Source organism: Phocoena sinus, chromosome 7, assembly GCF_008692025.1.
Source record: "Phocoena sinus isolate mPhoSin1 chromosome 7, mPhoSin1.pri, whole genome shotgun sequence".
Taxonomy (NCBI): domain Eukaryota; kingdom Metazoa; phylum Chordata; class Mammalia; order Artiodactyla; family Phocoenidae; genus Phocoena; species Phocoena sinus.
Window position 1 is genome coordinate 13,510,766 of NC_045769.1, and position 22,372 is coordinate 13,533,137.

At 38.8% G+C, this 22,372-nt stretch overlaps 1 protein-coding gene across 6 annotated transcripts in view; it reads left to right on the forward strand.

Moving 5' to 3' along the window:
* Positions 1 to 22,372, forward strand: part of DOCK10 (dedicator of cytokinesis 10) — a 287,062-nt gene that overhangs the window by 139,309 nt on the left and 125,381 nt on the right. The gene's annotated exons all lie outside the window — the stretch shown is intronic.

The following is a 22,372-nucleotide window of genomic DNA, read 5'->3' on the forward strand; positions in this document are numbered from 1 at the left end:
CATCTGCATCTTTATTCCCGTCCTGCCCCTAGGTTCTTCAGAACCTTTTTTTTTTAGGTTCCGTATATATGTGTTAGCATATGGTATTTGTTTTTCTCTTTCTGACTTACTTCACTCTGTATGACAGAATATAGATCCATCCACCTCACTACAGATAACTCAATTTCATTTCTTTTTATGGCTGAGTAATATTCTATTGTATATATGTGCCACATCTTCTTTATCCATTCATCTGTCGATGGACACTTAGGTTGCTTCCATGTCCTGGCTATTGTAAAAAGAGCTGCAATGAACCTTGCGGTACGTGACTCTTTTTGAATTATGGTTTTCTAAGGGTATATGCCCAGTAGTGGGATTGCTGGGTCATATGGTAGTTCTAGGTTTTTAAGGAACCTCCATAATGTTCTCCATAGTGGCTGTATCAATTTACATTCCCACCAACAGTGCAAGAGGATTTCCTTTTATCCACACCTTCTCCAGCATTTATTGTTCGTAGATTTTTTGATGATGGCCATTCTGACTGGTGTGAGGTGACACCTCATTGTAGCTTTGATTTGCATTTCTCTAATGATTAGTGATGTTGAGCATCCTTTCATGTGTTTGTTGGCAATCTGTATATCTTCTTTGGAGAAATGTCTATTTAGGCCTTCTGCCCATTTTTGGATTGGGATGTTTGGTTTTTTGATATTGAGCTGCATGAGCTGCTTGTATATTTTGGAGATTAGTCCTTATTTGAGTATTCTTAACAAAAAGATTTTATTTTCCTTGTTTAGATTGAGTTGTAGGAAAGGCCATAGTATGTGAGAATTTTGGATAACAGAGTTTCTATTTTAAGAGAGATATTTCTTTCAAGTATTAACTGTAGAAATAGTTAATGGGAAAACCATGTGGACAGCTTAAAGGGACTGATAAAAGTCTGTTGGTGTAGCATCTACTTGCATTTAGTTGGTGTAGGAGAGGCCTATAAAACTGCTACTTCTTCTAACCAGACTGCAGGTGGCTTTGGGGCAGGGATTGGGCCCACACTTAACAGCTACTTAGTAGATGTCTATTGAATGAATAAACGAAGTCAGTCCTTCCTTTACAGAATATGCAATGATATCATTTAGCCCAGCACAGGTCAGACTGAAAGTAGTGGGATCTAAATGCAGTCTTTAATCCTGAGAAAGTAGCATATCCCAATTAGGATTTAAATGAAGCTACATAAAATAGCAAAACCCTTTCTCAGCTCTTAAACATATTTGTGCGAGTAGAAGCTAGCTTTATTAGTGTACATACTGATCCTAATCTGATTAATCATACATATTTTATTTTGGACTATTCAATCCAGATCATCTTTACCATAGATTTGCCTTTTTTTCCCCCCAATTCTATCATTTCATATTTATTTGCTCAAAGTTCACATTGAATTACACCATCTCCTAAGAAGGTTAAAAAAAAAAAGTGCAAATTCAGATAACATCAGGATATCTGAGTATACTGTTTCACATTTACTGATAAAAATGTTTCGTCAGTGCCATGATATTTTGTTTACAGTCGCCTTAGAGGAAGTCTTAATATCTAGTAGGGCATCACTGTTTAAAAAAAGAAAGAAAAAAAAAAGAGTTGGTAAATCATTTTCTACACAAGCAAATCAGAATCATTGAGACCAGGTCTGCAAAAGTCCTGCAGGAAATATGTGTTGACTTAGGTAAGATGTGAAATGTTTATGATATTGAATGCCTAACAGGGAATATTTAACTAGGTCTTTTTATGTGTTCTTTACTAAAATGTTTCACTTTCTTCATAAAGATCTTTAACTTTGTTGTTGTTTATTTCTATGTATTTTATAGTTTTGTTGCAAACGTGAGTAGAGTTTTTAAAACCCATTTCCATTTCTTATTGTTCATTGCTGATATTTTTTAAAAGCTATTGATTTTCAAATATGGATAACTAGCTTACTAAACTCTCTGATCTTAATAGTTTTTTTTTAATTTTTAGGTGTGTAGTCACATCATCTGCAAAAAAATTTTTAATTTCTTTTTTCTAATAAGTATATTGTTTATTATCTAATAACTCTAAAACAATATTGAATAATAATGCTAACATCAGGCCTATTGTCTTATTCTTGATTTGGTGTTTTATGACAGTTTCAAGTACAAAAGAACGGTCTAAGAAGGGTCTTTCTTGGTCTTTATCATGTTTAAGAAGGGCCTTCCTTGGTCTCCACAGTGCTTATAAAGACTGGCTACCCTATGTTGTGAAATTCATATTCAGCCTATTGACATAATAGCTTTTTTCTTGAATTTATCACTGTAATAAAATTAATAGGTTGCTGTCCTATGAATGCATACTTGTGTTTCTGGTATAAACTTTCTTGTTCAAGTTGTACTATTACCTTAATATTTTACTACATCAGAATTGCTAATTTTTTCAAATTTTTGCATTTATATTCATGAGTGAAATTTTGGCTCTAGTTTTCTTTTTTCATTTGGTATTAGAGAAAAGTTAGCTTTAAAAAATAGAGACATACTCCATCTTTTCCTGTCTTCTGAAATTAAAAAAAATAAGCCAGTGAAATGAAACAGAGTATCGAGAAACAGTTCCAAGTGCATATGGTTACTTAGTAAATGGTAAATATGGCACTTCAAGTTCTCTGGGGAAGGGTAGACAGTTCAACAAATACGACTTGGCTATCCATTTTGGACAAAAATAAAGTTAGAGTTGTATCTCACAGTACATGTAAAAATTAATTCCAGATGAATTTTTAAAATCTTAATTTTAGAAATGAAAGTTATAAAAACGTAGGAAAATATTTTTTTAGTGGAAAGTTATGGAAAAATGAACACATTTAACAAAAGTCTTAAATTTTTATGATGAATGGAACATAAATCAAGCCAAAAGAAAATAGTTAGTGAACTCATTTGCAACTCATGTTCTTTTGCCACACCGCCCCACACACATTCCTAATACTCAAAATTCTACAAGTTAATAAGAAAAGGTAAATAACCCAAGAAAATATGAGCAAAAAGATAGAAGCAGGAAGTTCAAAAAGAGCAAGACTAAGTTGGCCAAGAGATGTACAAAGTTGCCCAGCTACGGGGCTTCCCTGGTGGCGCAGCGGTTAAGAATCCGCCTGCCAATGCAAGGGACAGGGGTCGAGCGCTGGTCCGGGAAGATCCCACATGCCTTGGAGCAACTAAGCCCGTGCACCGCAACTACTGAGCCTGCGCTCTAGAGCCCGCGAGCCACAACTGCTGAGCTCACGTGCCACAGCTACTGAAGCTCTTATGCCTAGAGTCCATGCTCCACAACAAGAGAAGCCACCGCAATGAGAAGCCCACACACTGCAAAGCAGAGTAACCCCCACTCTCTGCAACTAGGGGAAGCCCACACGCAGCAACGAAGACCCAACGCAGCCAAAAATAAATAAATTAATTTAAAAAAAACTCAAAAAAAAAATTGCCCAGCTACACTTGTAATCATAAAAATACACATTAAAACAAAAATGATGTATAATATCTGAATGAAGAAAAATTTTAAGTTGAATATCATTTAGTGATAGTTAAGACTATAGGGAAATAAACACTATAACACAGTATTTGTAATTCTCACATGTCTATAGCCTTTTGAGATATTCAAATGTATCTTTTTTTCTTTTACATCTTTATTAGAGTATAATTGCTTTACAATGGTGTGTTAGTTTCTGCTTTATAACAAAGTGAATCAGTTATACATATGTTCCCATGTCTCTTCCCTCTTGCGTCTCCCTCCCTCCCACCCTCCCTTGAGATATTCAAGTGTATCTTTTATAAGTCATACATATAAGTATGCAACATGAATATTAGAGAAGCAAACACTAGAGCCTAAAAATACAATTACAAGCATGAGTATTGCAGTACCAGACAATCTGTAATATCAGTTGATACGGGTGGGGTTGAATATATTTTGGCACATCTGTATTTTATAATAATAACTAATGGAAAAAAATTACATACATTTAAGTGTATTAATTGGAATGCCCATGATACACTGTTAAGAGAAGAAAGTAAGTTGCAGTATACACAGTATATCATTGGAGAGTTAAAAAAAAATGTGAATATGTAAATATGTTATGTAAGCCTAGAAAAAAGTATTAAAAAAATGCACATTAAACTCATAACATTGGTTACCTCACAAGTTTGGGATTATAGGAAGGAGGTAGAAATTGATTTTCAGTGTATATATTCTGTATTGTTGTGATGTTACAAACAAATTTATGTAACTAAAAAGTATTTTGAAAAAAAATTACTTAGGATATATCTAAAAATGCTGCCAGAATTGGAAGCAACTCGAGTCTATTTCCTAAAATTGTCTCCAAAAGTTAAAATCCAACTTAATTCTTCAAGTTATTAGGTAGTCACCTTAGAGACTTCATCAGATTCTTTTATTATTATTATTTTAGTTTGATCATGAAAATATCGTCTGGAGAGGTGAAAATCCCGTATGTGTTTTTTTTTTTTTTTTTTTTTTTTTTTTAATATCTTTATTGGGGTATAATTGCTTTACAATGGTGTGTTAGTTTCTGCTTTACAACAAAGTGAATCAGCTATACATATACATATGTTCCCATATGTCTTCCCTCTTGCGTCTCCCTCCCTCCCACTCTCCCCATCCCACCCTTCCAGGCTGTCACAAAGCACCGAGCTAATATCCCTGTGCCTTGCGGCTGCTTCCCCCCAGCTATCTACCTTACTACGTTTGTTAGTGTGTATATGTCCATGACTCTCTCTCGCCCTGTCAAAACTCACCCTTCCCCCTCCCCATATCCTTAAGTCCGTTCTCCAGTAGGTCTGCGTCTTTATTCCTATCTTACCCCAAGGTTTTTCATGACATTTTTTCCCTTAAATTCCATATATATGTGTTAGCATACGGTATTTGTCTTTTTCTTTCTGACTTACTTCACTCTGTATGACAGATTCTAGGTCTATCCATCTCATTACAAATAGCTCAATTTCATTTCTTTTTAAGGCTGAGTAATATTCCATTGTGTATATGTGCCACATCTTCTTTATCCATTCATCCGATGATGGGCGCTTAGGTTGTTTCCATGTCCTGGCTATTGTAAATAGAGCTGCAATGAACATTTTGGTACATGACTCTCTTTGAATTTGGTTTTCTCAGGGTATATGCCAAGTAGTGGGATTGCTGGGTCATATGGTAATTCTATTTGTAGTTTTTTAAGGAACCTCCATACTGTTCTCCACAGTGGCTGAACCAATTCACATTCCCACCAGCAGTGCAAGAGTGTCCCCTTTTCTCCACACCCTCTCCAGCATTTATTGTTTCTAGATTTTTTGATGATGGCCATTCTGACTGGTGTGAGATGATATCTCATTGTAGTTTTGATTTGCATTTCTCTAATGATTAATGATGTTGAGCATTCTTTCATGTGTTTGTTGGCATTCTGTATATCTCCTTTGGAGAAATGTCTATTTAGGTCTTCTGCCCATTTTTGGATGGGGTTGTTTGTTTTTTGTTATTGAGCTGCATGAGCTGCTTGTAAATTTTGGAGATTAATCCTTTGTCAGTTGCTTCATTTGCAAATGTTTTCTCCCATTCTGAGGGTTGTCTTTTGGTCTTGGTTATGGTTTCCTTGCTGTGCAAAAGCTTTGAAGTTTCATTAGGTCCCATTTGTTTATTTTTGTTTTTATTTCCATTACTCTAGGAGGTGGGTCAGAAAGGATCTTGCTGTGATTTATGTCATAGAGTGTTTCTTCCTATGTTTTCTTCTAAGAGTTTGATAGTTTCTGGCCTTACATTTAGGTCTTTAATCCATTTTGAGCTTATTTTTGTGTATGGTGTTAGGGAGTGATCTAATCTCATACTTTTACATGTACCTGTCCAGTTTTCCCAGCACCATTTATTGAAGAGGCTGTCCTTTCTCCACTGTACATTCCTGCCTCCTTTATCAAAGATAAGGTGTCCATATGTGCGTGGGTTTATCTCTGGGCTTTCTATCCTGTTCCACTGATCTATCTTTCTGTTTTTGTGCCAGTACCATACTGTCTTGATTACTGTTGCTTTGTAATATAGTCTGAAGTCAGGGAGCCTTATTCCTCCAGCTCCTTTTTTCGTTCTCAAGATTGCTTTGGCTATTCGGGGTCTTTTGTGTTTCCATACAAATTGCGAAATTTTTTGTTCTAGTTCTGTGAAAAATGCCAGTGGTAGTTTGATAGGGATTGCATTGAATCTGTAGATTGCTTTGGGTAGTAGAGTCATTTTCACAATGTTGATTCTTCCCATCCAAGAACATGGTATATCTCTCCATCTATTTGTATCATCTTTAATTTCTTTCATCAGTGTCTTATAATTTTCTGCATACAGGTCTTTCGTATCCTTAGGTAGGTTTATTCCTAGATATTTTATTCTTTTTGTTGCAATGGTAAATGGAGTGTTTTCTTGATTTCACTTTCAGATTTTTCATCATTAGTATATAGGAATGCCAGAGATTTCTGTGCATTAATTTTGTATCCTGCTACTTTACCAAATTCATTGATTAGCTCTAGTAGTTTTCTGGTAGCGTCTTAGGATTCTCTATGTATAGTATCATGTCATCTGCAAACAGTGACAGCTTTACTTCTTCTTTTCCGATTTGGATTCCTTTTATTTCCTTTTCTTCTCTGATTGCTGTGGCTAAAACTTCCAAAACTATGTTGAATAAGAGTGGTGAGAGTGGGCAACCTTGTCTTGTTCCTGATCTTAGTGGAAATGCTTTCAGTTTTTCACCATTGAGGATGATGTTTGCTGTGGGCTTGTCATATATGGCTTTTATTATGTTTAGGAAAGTTCCCTCTATGCCTACTTTCTGGAGGGTTTTTATCATAAATGGGTGTTGAATTTTGTCGAAAGCTTCTCTGCATCTATTGAGATGATCATATGGTTTTTCTCCTTCAATTTGTTAATATAGTTTATCACATTGATAGATTTGCGTATATTGAAGAATCCTTGCATTCCTGGAATAAACCCCACTTGATCATGGTGTATGATCCTTTTAATGTGCTGTTGGATTCTGTTTGCTAGTATTTTGTTGAGGATTTTTGCATCTATGTTCATCAGTGATATTGGCCTGTAGTTTTCTTTCTTTGTGACATCCTTGTCTGGTTTTGGTATCAAGGTGATGGTGGCTTCGTAGAAGGAATTTGGGAGTGTTCCTCCCTCTACTATATTTTGGAAGAGTTTGAGAAGGATAGGTGTTAGCTCTTCTCTAAACGTTTGATAGAATTCACCTGTGAAGCCATCTGGTCCTGGGCTTTTGTTTGTTGGAAGGTTTTTAATCACAGTTTCAATTTCAGTGCTTGTGATTGGTCTGTTCATATTTTCTATTTCTTCCTGATTCAGTCTTGGCAGGTTGTGCATTTCTAAGAATTTGTCCATTTCTTCCAGATTGTCCATTTTATTGGCATAGAGTTGCTTGTAGTAATCTCTCATGATTTTTTTTATTTCTGCAGTGTCAGTTGTTACTTCTCCTTTTTCATTTCTAATTCTATTGATTTGAGTCTTCTCCCTTTTTTTCTTGATGAGTCTGGCTAGTGGTTTATCTATTTTGTTTATCTTCTCAAAGAACCAGCTCTTAGTTTTATTGATCTTTGCTATTGTTTCCTTCATTTCTTTTTCATTTATTTCTGATCTGATTTTATGATTTCTTTCCTTCTGCTAGCTTTGGGGTTTTTTGTTCTTCTTTCTCTAATTGCTTGAGGTGCAAGGTTAGGTTGTTTATTCGAGATGTTTCCTGCTTCTTAAGGTGGGCTTGTATTGCTATAAACTTCCCCCTTAGAACTGCTTTTGCTGCATCCCATAGGTTTTGGGTCGTTGTGTCTCCATTGTCATTTGTTTCTAGGTATTTTTTTATTTCCTCTTTGATTTCTTCAGTGATCACTTCATTATTAAGTAGTGTATTGTTTAGCCTCCATGTGTTTGTATTTTTTAAAGATCTTTTCCTGTAATTGATATCTAGTCTCATGGCGTGTGGTCGGAAAAGATACTTGATACAATTTCAGTTTTCTTAAATTTACCAAGGCTTGATTTGTGACCCAAGATATGATCTATCCTGGAGAATGTTCCATGAGCACTTGAGAAAAATGTGTATTCTGTTGTTTTTGGATGGAGTGTCCTATAAATATCAATTAAGTCCATCTTGTTTAATGTATCATTTAAAGCTTGTGTTTCCTTATTTATTTTCATTTGGATGATCTGTCCATGGGTGAAAGTGGGGTGTTAAGTCCCCTACTATGAATGTGTTACTGTTGATCTCCCCTTTTATGGTTGTTAGTATTTGCCTTATGTATTGAGGTGCTCCTATGTTGGGTGCATAAATATTTACAATTGTTATATCTTCTTCTTGGATCGATCCCTTGATCATTATGTAGTGTCCTTCTTTGTCCCTTTTAATAGTCCTTATTTTAAAGTCTATTTTGTCTGATATGAGAATTGCTACTCCAGCTTTCTTTTGGTTTCCATTTGCATGGAATATCTTTTTCCATCCCTTACTTTCAGTCTGTATGTGTCTCTAGTTCTGAAGTGGGTCTCTTGTAGACAGCATATATAAGGGTCTTGTTTTTGTATCCATTCAGCCAATCTGTGTCTTTTGGTGGGAGCATTTAGTCCATTTACATTTAAGGTAATTATTGATATGTATGTTCCTATTTCCATTTTATATATTGCTTTGGGTTCGCTACTATAGGTCGTTTCCTTCTCTTGTGTTTCGTGTCTAGAGAAGTTCCTTTAGCATTTGTTGTAAAGCTGGTTTGGTGGTGCTGAACTCTCTCAGCTTTTGCTTGTCTGTAAAGGTTTTAATTTCTCCATCAAATGTGAATGAGATCCTTGCTGGGTAGAGTAGTCTTGGTTTCAGGCTATTCTCCTTCATCACTTTCAGTATGTCCTGCCACTCCCTTCTGGCTTGTAGGGTTTCTGCTGAGAGATCAGCTGTTAACCTTATGGGATTCCCTTGTGTGTTATTTGTTGTTTTTCCCTTGCTGCTTTTAATATGCTTTCTTTGTATTTAATTTTTGACAGTTTGATTAATATGTGTCTTGGCGTGTTTCTCCTTGTATTTATCCTGTATGGGACCCTCTGTGCTTCCTGGACTTGATTAACTATTTCCTTTCCCATATTAGGGAAGTTTTCAACTATAATCTCTTCAAATATTTCTCAGTCCCTTTCTTTCTTTCTTCTTCTTCTGGAACCCCTATAATTCGAATGTTGGTGCGTTTCATGTTGTCCCAGAGGTCTCTGAGACTGTCCTCAGTTCTTTTCATTCTTTTTTCTTTATTCTGCTCTGCAGTAGTTATTTCCACTACTTTATCTTCCAGGTCACTTATCCGTTCTTCTGCCTCAGTTATTCTGCTATTGATCCTATCTAGAGTGATTTTAATTTCATTTATTGCATTGTTCATCGTTGCTTGTTTCATCTTTAGTTCTTGTAGGTCCTTGTTAACTGTTTCTTGCATTTTGTCCATTCTACTTCCAAGATTTCGGATCATCCTTACTATCATTATTCTGAATTCTTTTTCAGGTAGATTGCCTATTTCCTCTTCATTTGTTAGGTCTGGTGGGTTTTTATCTTGCTCCTTCATCTGCTGTGTGTTTTTCTGTCTTCTCATTTTGCTTATCTTACTGTGTTTGGGGTCTCCTTTTTGCAGGCTGCAGGTTCGTAGTTCCCTTTGTTTTTGATGTCTGTCTCCAGTGGCTAAGGTTGTTTCAGTGGGTTGTGTAGGCTTCCTGGTGGAGGGGACTAGTGCCTGTGTTGTGCTGGATGAGGCTGGGCTCTTGTCTCTCTAGTGGGCAGGTTCACGTCTGGTGGTGTGTTTTGGGGTGTCTGTGCCTTATTATGATTTTAGGCAGCCTCTCTGCTAATGGGTGGGGTTGTGTTCCTGTTTTGCTAGTTGTTTGGCATAGGTTGTCCAGCACTGTGGCTTGCTGGTCGTTGAGTGAAGCTGGGTGCTGGTGTTAAGATGGAGGTCTCTGGAGATTTCCGCTGTTTAATATTATGTGGAGCTGGGAGGTCTCTTGTTGACCAGTGACCTGAAGTTGGCTCTCCTACCTCAGAGGCAGAGCCTGACTCCTGGCTGGAGCACCAAGAGCCTTTCATCCACACGGCTCAGAATAAAAGGGAGAAAAGTAGAGAGAATTAGTAGAAGTATGAGGAAAGAAAGAAGGAAAGGAGGAAAGGAAGGAAGGAAGAAAGAAAGCAAAGAAGGAAAGAAAGGAGGGAGGGAGGGAGGGAGGGAGGAAGGAAGGAAGGAGTGAAAGAAGGAAAAAAAGACAGAAAGAAAGATGATACAGTAAAAATAAAATAAAGTATAATATAGTTATTGAATTAAAAAATATTTAGAAAAAAAAAAAAAGGGACGGATAGAACCTTAGGACAAATGTTGGAAGCAAAGCTATACAGAGAAAATCTTACACAGAAGCATACACATACACCTTCACAAAAAGAGGTAAAGGGGGAAAAATCATAAATCCTGCTCCCTGAGACCACCTCCTCAATTTGGGGTGATTCGTTGTCTAAAGGAGGGAGGGAAGGAAGGAAAGAAAGAAAGAACGAAGGTAAAGTATAATAAAGTTATTACAATTAAACTTAATTATTAAGAAAAAGAATTTTTAAAAAAAGTCATGGACGGATAGAGCCATAGGACAAATGGTGGAAGCTAGAGTATACAGACTAGATGTCACACAGGAGCATACACGTACACCTTCACAAAAAGAGGAAAAGGGAAAAAAATCATAGATTTCGCTCCTAAATTCCACCTCTTCAATTTGGGGTCATTCCTTGTCTATTCATGTATTCCACAGATGCAGGGTATATCAAGTTGATTGTGGAGCTTTAATCCGCTGCTTCTGTGGCTGCTGGGAGAGATTTCCCTTTCTCTTCTTTGTTCTCACAGCTCACAGGAGCTCAGCTTTGGATTTGGCCCTGCCTCTGAGTGTAGGTCGCTGGAGGGCGTCTGTTTTTTCGCTCAGACAGGACGGGGTTAAAGGAGCCGCTGATTCGGGGGCTCCGGCTCACTCAGGCCGGGGGTTGGGGGATGGGGGTAGGAGGGGCACTGCTTGCGGGGCGGGCCTGCGGCGGCAGAGGCAGCGTGACGTTGCGGCAGAGGCCGGCGTGACGTTGCACCAGCCTGAGGCCCGCCGTGCGCTGTCCCGGGGAAGTTGTCCCTGGATCCCGGGAACCTGGCAGTGGCGGGCTGCACAGGCTCCGCGGAAGAGGGGTGTGGGGAGTGACCTGTGCTCGCACACAGGCCCCCCGGTGGCGGCAGCAGCAGCCCTAGCGTCTCCCGCCCGTCTCTGGGGTCCGCGGTTTTAGCCGCGGCTCGCGCCCGTCTCTGGGGTTTGCGCTTTCAGCCGCGGCTCGCGCCCGTCTCGGGGGCTCGCGCCCTCAGCCGTGGCTCGCGCCCGTCTCTGGGGTTTGCGCTTTCAGCCGCGGCTCGCGCCCGTCCCGGGGGCTCGCGCCCTCAGCCGCGGCTCGCGCCCGTCTCTGGGGTTTGCGCTTTCAGCCGCGGCTCGCGCCCGTCTCTGGGGTTCGCGCTTTTAGCCGCGGCTCGCGCCCGTCTCTGGAGTTCCTTTAAGCAGCGCTCTTAAACCCCTCTCCTCGCGCACCAGGAAACAAAGAGGGAAGAAAAAGTCTCTTGCCTCTTCGGCCGGTGCAGGCTTTTCCCCGAACTCCCTCCCGGCTAGTCGTGGTGCACTAACCCCTTCAGGCTATGTTCAAGCCGCCAACCCCAGTCCTCTCCCTGAGCTCCGTCCAAAACCAAAACCCGAGCCTCAGCTCGCAGCCCCGCCCGCCCCGGCGGGTGAGCAGACAAGCCACTCGGGCTGGTGAGTGCCGGTCAGCACCGATCGTCTGTGCAGGAATCTCCCCGCTTTGCCCTCCGCACCCGTCGCTGTGCACTACTCCGCGGTCCCGAAACTCCCCCCTCTGCCTCCCGCAGTCTCCGCCCGCGGAGGGGCTTCCTAGTGTGTGGAAACTTTTCCTCCTTCACAGCTCCCTCCCACTGGTGCAGGTGCCGTCCTTATTCTTTTGTCTCTGTTTTTTCTTTTGCCCTACCCAGTTACGTGGGGAGTTTCTTGCCTTTTGGGAGGTCTGAGGTCTTCTGCCAGCCTTCAGTAGGAGTTCTGTAGGAGTTGTTCCACGTGTGGATGTATTTCTGGTGTATCCGTGGGGAGGAAGGCGATCTCCGCGTCTTACTCTTCCGCCATCTTCAAGGTCCCCTCCCGTATGTGTTTTGCTTTATGATTCTATTTATCTGCTGGGCTTCTCTGTCCATGATAGAAGCCAATTAGGTTCCTCTGACATAATCCATTCTTAATCATTTGTAATATAGTATAATTTGAATAGACTTATAAACATTTCCACGATCTTAGGGACTTTCCTTTCTTGGTCCTTGCACCTCTTTTTGGGTATATAGAGTATTTGTGTGTTCCAGATTTTCTGCAGTCTCTCTCCTTTAGGCTGTGGAAAATTGCTCTCACACGAACCAGGGGTTCTCAGCTCTCCCCTGTGGGTCTCTAGTACCTGAGGCTTTCGAGGCCTTGGATTGGGTTGCCAGCCAACTTCAGCTTTTTTGCTCATTTTATTGCCTGGTAAGCTTTCGGGGTAGGGCCAATCAGCTCAAAGACGAAATCCCAAGACCTAATCAGAAACCGCACCCCAATCTCTGGATCCAACCAAGGTGTCAAGTTTAGCTCCTTTCCCTGGTGAAAGGATGGCCTGAAAACTAGGTCAGTACAACACTGGAGACTTCTAAGGATATTCTAGGGTTCTTAGAGGGCTTTAGTTTTGTTTGTACTTTCATGAGCTTCTGCACCACGACTTTAAATGGCCACATCGATCCCTTTATTTCTGTAGTTCTCTAAGAATGTCCACTTCAGCTGAGAACAGGTTGGCCACAAAATATGCCTTTGTCTTGCTATTTCTCCTGGGGAGGAATTTTCACCTTCACCTTTGTTCCTATATTAATTTCCTTCCAACTACTTGCAGCTAGGATTATTCCTCCTTTACTCACTTCCACCCTCCGCTTCTCGATTCTCTTAAGAACTTCTCTAAGGAGAAGTCAGGTGGAATGCCTTTTACCTCAGATGCCAGGTAACTGCCAAAGTTTTAGATTCCAAATCTCAGGGCAGAGCCTCTGACTTGGAAACATGAATGAATCTTCTTACCATGTTTTTCCCAACTGTGTGGATCTAAAGTAGAAAAAAAAAAAAGAAAGTGGAGAAAGCCTGGGAAGAAACTCTTTTATTCCCTGCTAATTTTTCTGGATCACTAGCTGTGAAAACCCTGTGGAAATTCCCATAGTTGTACTTGTTTTTAAGGATGGAGATAAAGTGAAACTTGTGCCTTAGGATAGAAAGAAGACAAACATGATGATAATGGAACATGAATAGTTGAGCCTGGAGACAGTAGATAGAAAGAAAAGGGTCACCAGAGAGCTGGGTTAAGACTGAGAAATGACCCCAGAGAACTATGCTGGCAAAAAGTCTTGACCTCAGTAGCTAATAGCCACTGATATTTATTGACTACTTAACTCTGTGCCAGATACGCTTCTCAGCCCTTTGCTTGCAGGAGTTCCAAACATACGTTTCGTCATTATCATCACCTTTTAAAGATGATGCAACTTGCATAGAAAAATGAAGGAACGTGTCCAGCCTCATACAGCTGGGAATAGACAGGTCCGGCGTTGCAACCCGTGCCGTCTGGCCCCTGGCCTCTGAACCATGATGCAGACTGCCCATGTGGGCTTTGCTATAGCTGCCCTCTGGAAGGAACACTTGTCTCAGTCTTCTTCCTAACCACCCCACTGTAGCTTTGTAACCCTGATGCATGCAGTTAGTGGACCACACTTTGAGAAACATTGGCTGGAGTTTTGAAACCAGAGTAAGCCAGCACTGAAATGAATTCATTGATATTTGTAGGGTTTCGTAGAAACACGTGTTTCCCTTACAGTGGCTGCTGCATTGCACTAAGCAATCTTTTTAGTCCACCCTGTGCTAAATTGCCCTGCGGCTCCCCACAGGGCGGCAAGGACAAATACCCTGGTTGCTAGGCAACAAACTGGCATGAATCTCATTTAAACACATGGAGTTCAATATTAATTTTGAATTGTCCCTCTACACTCTACTTTGACAGCTCTGAGCCTCTTTGGAAAGGCAGTAGGCATTCTTTCCTTTTTAAAATAAGAGTATAGGTGTATTTAATATCCACTAAAGCACCTCACACTTACGTTAAACTAACACAAGTCAGAGTTCAGCAACATTCTCTCTATATATTTTGAACATCCTGTGTTATAAGTATTACTACCTCATTTTACAGCCTACGAAGCAGGTCCTGAACAATTAAATATTTGCTCAAATACATACAGAACCAGAATTAAGCCCCTGATCTCTCTAACCCCATGCTCCATGCTCTTACCAACGTTGCTACCTCTGACCCTTTGAAAAATGCCTTTAAACCGTGCACTTAATAGCCTGACCTAATGGGGATATTTCCACTGTTCCCAAGGGAATATGTCCTTCATTTTGACAAGCATTTAACCTTTCTTGCCTCAATTTCTCCATCTTTAAGTGAGGATATTAATATTGCCGATGCTGTGTTTCTAAAAATAAATATAGCAATGGTATGAAAACACTTGGAAAATAACAACTGGGGAGCCATGTCTTTATCTGATCCTCATAAATGACTTAAAATCAACATCTATAACCATAAAAAGTATGAAACACTTCTGTGATAAAACAAGCACCACTTCCTCCCACTGGGGGTCAGGGGAGCAAGTAAAGGGATCTATGAATAGGGTGCAGACTTCTTAAGCAAAACTTCTGTAGCAAAGTTTTCATTTTAACATACACAAAACACTAATTAACACTAAGCTCTCAGTTTGGTCTCTCTTAACAAAGAGGATGAGAGAGCAGAGAACTGAGAAGAATACAGTGGCCCAACAGAGAGCAAGGGTCCAGGGACCACTTCACCTGAATGGCTGAGAGAGATACTGAGTACTAAGGTAGCAAGTTACTCTGCCAACAAAGCCCCCTGTAATTTCTAGGAACCAACCTGCAGCAGGAGTAGAATAATGAAGAAGTGAGGAGTCAGTCACGAATTCAAGAATCCACATCTCACTTTGGTCAAAGGCACAAGACACTCGAGGACTTAGAGTTGTGGAAACGTTAAAAGAATGGAAGCAAAATATCTATATATACTTCTGTATCTGAGTATGTCTGTATACGTACACATGCACAGAATGAGGAGGTACTGTCCTCATCCCGAAAGTGCTAAGTTACTGAGGCAAGGACAAGGTCGGATTTTAAGCAGCGTTTCCAGACCAGAAATAGTTGAATTCTCCAGGAAAAATATAAAATAGATAACTAATAAGGACCTATCGTATAGCACAGGGAACTCTACACAATACCCTGTAATGGCTTATATGGGAAAAGAATCTAAAAAAGAGTGGGTATATGTATATGTACCACTGATTCACTTTGCTGTACACCTGAAAGTAATACATCATTGTACATCAACTAGACCCCAATACAAATTTTAAAACAATAATGAAAACAGGACCCAAGACTGAATAGGGAAAACAAACCAGATTCAAAGAAGACAGGATAAATGTTGTTGAAATCTCTAGGCTTCCATAGAAAGTGCACACTGAAAACCAGGAGAAAAAATGGTTGAGATCAGAGCAGGACACATAGAGGCACACATCATAGAGGCACATCATAGAGGCACAGATCATAGAGGACACATAGAGGCACACATCATAGAGGCACAGAGTGTTCTGCAGAAAGCTGCAGGATGTTCACAGGTCTCTCACACACACACACACACACACACACACACACACAGATTCTTTAGACACACACACACACAGATTCTTTAACTAGCTAGCATTTATTGAGGCTGCCTTCGAAGGGAATATGGAATGAATTATTTCCCAAGTTTATTTTACCATGGAGAAATTCTGTTTCCCCCCAAGTATCTTGAGAAATATATTTCAGAAATGCCGATGTATTGTAAATCTGATGGAAGGAAATCATCAGGAACTAGGGGCACAATACAGCTCAAGTCAAACAGAATCAGCTCTTGGGTGAACTTTGACATGCATTTCATTAAGGCAGATGGTGAGGAAGAGAAAGGGAATATTAAAGCCTCTGAAAGAGCAAATTAATTGTTTCTTTCTTTTTATGGGCACATCCATTCTTAATTCTTATCATTAGTGTCAAAAATGTCTACCTTTCTCCAGAGTAAACCTCTTACAATATTAAGACACAATCCCAGACACACCCAGTGATGGGAGTTCTATAGATTTATCTTCATGCAGCAAATTGTAAGTATTAACAAGGTTAATTTCAAAGTTGGAAGTAAATAATAATAATCATAAAGCTCAGAGTAACACCTTTTTCAGCCCTTAAATTTCTCCTCTCAATCCCCTATCCAATTACCAGATTATGTTTTCTCGTGTCCTAGAGGTAAATGCAAATTCAGTGACTTAAACAAGCTGCCCCTTTAGATATACACAGAAACTGCTACTCCCAGTCTAGCTGGGTGGAGTTGATTATCTTTACAAATGGTTGAATTCTTTATATAGAAAGTTCCTCACTTGCTGATTTATATTGTTACTGTGGATCACATACAAAGTGTATGAAATAAAGGGCCTTGTCCACTGCATGAAAGATTGGACTGGGTTTATTATTCACCAACATTTATCACTTACTAAGCTACTGATACCACCTGGATGTAACATAGTCAAGGAGCTCAGCACCAGGCAGGAAATGACAGACCTGTGATCAGATTTTTGCAGAACAACTAACAAGAACCCTTGGAGTGTTACTGTAAAATAGAGAAACAAGGTCAGGTTCACATGTTAGAAAAAAACAACTAAAGGCAGACCAGAGAATGGATTGGTTGGCTCGTGGGGATGAGTAACACTGAAGGGAAGTTGGACAGGTAGGAGACTATTTATTTTAATAGCCCAGCTGGGTTAAAGATCTGTGCTAACGTATGGCAGCATGGTTGTGGTGACAGTAAAGAGCTGTTAAGGAGACAGAATTGACAGGAGTTGGTGACGGAAAAGAAAGTAAAGGAGAGGACTATATTGGCAATGACTCCCACATTTCTGTCTTGGGCTATTAGCCAGATAGTTGTGCCAGTAATTTAAATAAGGTCCCCAGAAGAAAGTACAGATTGCTCAAGCAGGGATGGATGAAGCAAGTAAGGTAATCTCTCCGGCCGACATGCAGAGAGAGATATCCAAGAAGAAGATACATATATAGGTCTCAACGTAGAAGGAAAGAGTAGGCACTGGCTCTGGATTTGAAAGTTGAAGCTTTGAGCCTGGAAGAGCTTGCCCAGGAATGCCACGAGGCAGGTCCCTGAGTGACGCTCCCACATAAGGGGCTGGCAAAGAGGGCCCAACACAGGAGGTGGAGATGGAGTGGACCCGGGGGTAGAAAGAAATCAAGGAGAGATTGATTTCTCAGAAACAAAAACCTGTCAACAGCGAGAGTGAGCCAATGGCGTAAAATGCCAAAATGTGTCAAGATTGGGTAATTCACTGGATTGGGTAATTCAGAGCCATTGGTGGTTCTTTAACAGAGCAGTTTCAGAGGCTTTGATCACAACCCGATTACAGTGGGTTGAACCCTGAAGAGATGCAAGATGTATTATCTTATCAAAGAAAGTGCTAGTATATTGTTGTCCCTTTTCCCTAGAAAGTGCTTTAAGGGTAAAACCAGTAAAACTGTTGGAACTCTTCAGGCAGAATAAGCTATGCATTCTGAATTTAAAAATAGCTCAGGAGACTGTTAAATAATGTACCGAAATATTGCTTAATTGATTAAGAGGCAACATTTTGTAACTATGAAAAACAATATATGGCCAAGTGAGTATAATGTTGAAAATGAATTTCTTCTTCCTCATCTACCATTTGGACCCAGACAAGTGGCATTCAATTAATTCGAGAGAAAATTATAAATAGTCAAGGTAGAAGCTGCATCATGTCAAGAAGTAAAAGTGATTTTAGGCAACGTGGATCCTAGGCATTTCAAAGAAAATGAGGACGAGAGGAAGGCTGGCCATGATTTCAAATGTATTTCCTGCTGCCCCGTTTTGTTAACTGAATGAAACATATCTAAAAAGAATGAAATGTATCTTTTCTGAAGAAAACACAGGGAATTTCACTTGTTCTATGGTTGAAATGATTTTATACGCCTTATGTTTAATTTTGGACTGCATGTTGTGTACATTGATAAAGAAACCATTCTTTTAACCAAAATGCCTTTGGACTTTATACAAATTGTTTGAATCTCATATGTAGAATGAGGTGCAGTTCATCACCCAGAAAGAAGAATGAGTCTTTCAGTAAATGATTCTGAGGTGGGCTTTTTTTTTTTTTTTTGCATGTATAAATAAATTAAGTAAAAATGAATGCCGTTTTCTGATTCTGAATCATTGGGCAGCAAGTGAGTGATTCTAATGCATTTGTTAACTTTAGGCCAGAGCACGGTAAGCATAGTTTTCTTCAATCTAGAAGTAACCCCTCTGCTGTGACATCAGGGGTACATGCACAATTTCAGTTACTAGAAGATATTAGGGAAAATACAACTATAAAAATTTCTCCAAATTAAAAAAAAAAATCTTAACCCTTTCTTAATAAAATTAGTGCAAATAAAAGATTTTTGTTTTTGTTTTGAAGAAGGAGGCTTCTAATTCACTAGTGAAGGTCTTGCTGGAAGTTAAGGGACTTTTCATTTTGTGTGTACTTTTTAAAAGTAAATGTATAAGTAAAGCCATATTTATTTTGCAACTTCAAGAATTTAATGGAAAAATGATATCAAAATCTGTTGTCCTATATATAGTTTAGTCTTAGATGTAAAGATTTTTTTCTATCATAGTCAGAACAAAATGGATCACCCTATTTTTTTTTAACACTAAATGTATGACAGTAAAAATAATAAACGTACAAATGTTGATTAAGGTAAATTCAAATGCATTTACTCTTCAGTAGCATTAGGATAAAATGTATATGGAAAACACTGTTGAAAACAATGAAAACAAAATATTTTTGTGTTTCACATTAACCACCTTGAATAAATTTATTTTCTAGTCTGTCACATCCCTAGAATAATAGTCTTGTTTCCAAACATGTAAAATGGTTTCCATTCTAAACTGGCTTCCTCTAATCTTCTCCACAATAAAAATCATCCTACAATGTTTGGTGGTAAGTGAATAAAGACAGAAATATAAGTCGGGGACCCTGGAGTGTAAAAATTTTTTAAAAACCATCATAAGTTTGAACCTAAAATTTCAGTTTCATTGAATTACAGCTCAGATTTTATGACTTACATGAAAAGAACAAGTAGATCATAATATTATCAAGGTTTTTTTCAGTACCATCCATTATTTATGTCCTGACAAAATACTTGTGACATCTAGCTGGGAAATTAGAGTGTAGGTCCCCAGATTGGGCACAGGTGTGATTTATGAAAGTCTAATTTTAAAGTTTGTTCAGTTGCCTTAGTGCAGTGCATTTTTAAAAGACAAACCAAATACCTTGATTCACTTTCAATTTAAAATCAACAAAGGTAGCAATTTAGGCTACTCTATAATTCAGACACAATAGTTTAAAAATGATTTACAATTATGGTTGGCATTTGATGTGACATTCTGTTTTACATGGTATATGCATATTTATATACATAGTAACACTATCTAATATCAAGTAATATTTTAAACAAACAGACTCAAAAATCTATTAAATAAGATTGTACCATGATTTCTGAAACTGAATCAGATCTATAGTTACATCATGTATTTTGTCCAAACTCATTTTCATTTCTCTCCCAAGAGTGTAGTATAAGTTTTAAAAGATCAGTAACTGTTCAGCTTATTTTCATAGTACAGAAATTAATGATTGCATTTTAAAGGAATAATAATGGTCAAGTTATGTGGTCAATATATGTGGTCAAGTTAAATTAAAATGGTCAATATATGTGGTCAAGTTAAATTAAAAAATGTTTTCAGTGCCTTTTCCTTTCTTCTAAAATATCGGTGTATTTATTGGGTGACCAGTGTCCTGATTTGCAGGAAGTTTCGTATTCTACCTGTTGGCCTGGCTAATAGCATCTCCTTTCGCTTTGAAGTGCTTCAATGTGGACAATAAATTATTCAGCCACTCTTTCAATACATAATTTATCTGAATTCACTTAACTTCGTGATGCTGCATTTTTTTTAACATTTATAAAATAGCCATAATTACTTCTAAACTTTGTAAAGAATGGCATTACTATGAAAATCACCACCATCATTTTACAAATACAGAATTAATCCCATTGGTGACTAAGGGCCAGAAAGAACACCTTTTGTGGTTGCATAAATATTTCTGGCAAGAAAGTAGTCATGTAATTAAATAACCTCTATAGCCAGAAAGAAAAATAATTTTGCATCTAAAATGCAATCTGTTACCTGCTTGTTACTCTGTAGCCAGAATCTAATAATCAGCCTTTTTAAGAGATGGACAAATTACATTGCCAAACCTAAATTGCTATTTGAGGTAGGTAACATGATTTGAATTGATTCTGGTGATCCTCTAAAGAGGACGGGAAAAGGGGGAAAATGGTATGTTTTGTTTAGAGTATTTTAGGGTATGCTTTATAGTTGCCCGATCTTTTCAAAAGTATTTAGATTTTTAGAACTTTTAAGGTGTCCTGTTTAGTTATTTCTAAAGGAAAAGAAAGAATATAGAAGATTCATTCATTCAACACATATATATTGAGTTTCCACTATCAGTAAAACCCCATGCTGTAGTTGGTATGCTCCCTGCTCTTTTAAAAGGATGTGCCTACTTACAGGGAAGCTGGAGGGTCACCTCAGTTACTAGAGTTCCCTGTGTGAAGCTGGGACCCTAATGCTTTCAGTTCATAGGCAGACAGCATGACAAGGACAGAGTCACACTGTCACCCCAGTGGAATGATGCATTTCAAGGCCCCCTCTAGAGATTCTGATTCAGTGAACCCCCCGTGGGACCCAGGAACCTGCATTTTAATTAGCAAGCTCCATGGACACAATACAATTTGGGCAACACTATCCTAATGATTTAAAAGCCTTTGACTATGTTGAGTTGGCTCAATTTTTTGTGTGTCTAAACATAGAACAGGCAGAGATGGCAAGATAAAGGCTGAACAAGCAAACATAATAAACAAATAAAATGTGAACCGGGGCATTGCTGTTTGGAAAAATTAACCAGCTCAGCAAATGTTTGCTGGATATTCAGTCTTCATCTTTGAAGCAGACTGTGGCAGTGTCCCTTTCTCAAGGGGATAAGAAGTAGGTAATTTAAAATCAGTGTTGTGAGATAGGTACTTTTTAGGGGGAAAATGGAGCCATTGCCTTACTAAAACAAGCAGAGTTGTAGCCTGTGACTTTGAATTTGCAACAGGTCATTTCAGCTTAGTTTTTGGACAAAGAGGAATTGTAGTCATAATTATAATAGATCTTAATGATCTTCTTAGAGCGAGTGTGTGGGCTGGAGCAAAGAATGGCGAATAATTTTCTATGCGTAACATTTCCAAAATGCCTAACTATGTAGGAGAAATGTTTATGTGTTGGTAAAATGCACTGGCTTTCTCAGAATCGGAGAAATCACAGGTTTACAAGGATTCTTAAGGGTCATCTAGTCCAACTCTAATCCTCATCTACCTACCACCAGATACAAGAAACCTAACAAATTCAGAAGGAATTTGATTAAAACAGAACGCTATGAGAGAGAGGCATGGACGTATATACACTACCAAACGTAAGGTAGATAGCCAGTGGGAAGCAGCCGCATAGCACAGGAAGATCAGCTCGGTGCTTTGTGACCACCTAGAGGGGTGGGATGGGGAGGGTGGGAGGGAGGGAGACGCAAGAGGGAAGAGATAGGGGAACATATGTATATGTATAACTGATTCACTTTGTTATAAAGCAGAAACTAACACACACACACACACACACACACACACACACACACACACACACACACACACAACAGAATGCTATGATCATCAGAGCTAAGATAGCTCTCCAAAGCTATACTTGAATAAATCAAGAAAAACAAGTTGTTATTATCAGCTATCATGAATGTGATTTATAGATTGAGTCAAACTTGCTGAGAAAACCTATTTTTTAAAAACAAGTATTTGTTAGTTACTTACCCTCTGTTAGGTGCTTTATAGGAATCGATCCTAATGAAGGTGGTATTATTTAGACAGATAAAGAAATAGATATTAAATCGCTTAATTGAGACCTCACAGTTAATACCAAAATTCAAAACCAGGTTTGCCTGACTCCAAGACAGAAACAGAAACACCATAGAAAACCTCTGGAATG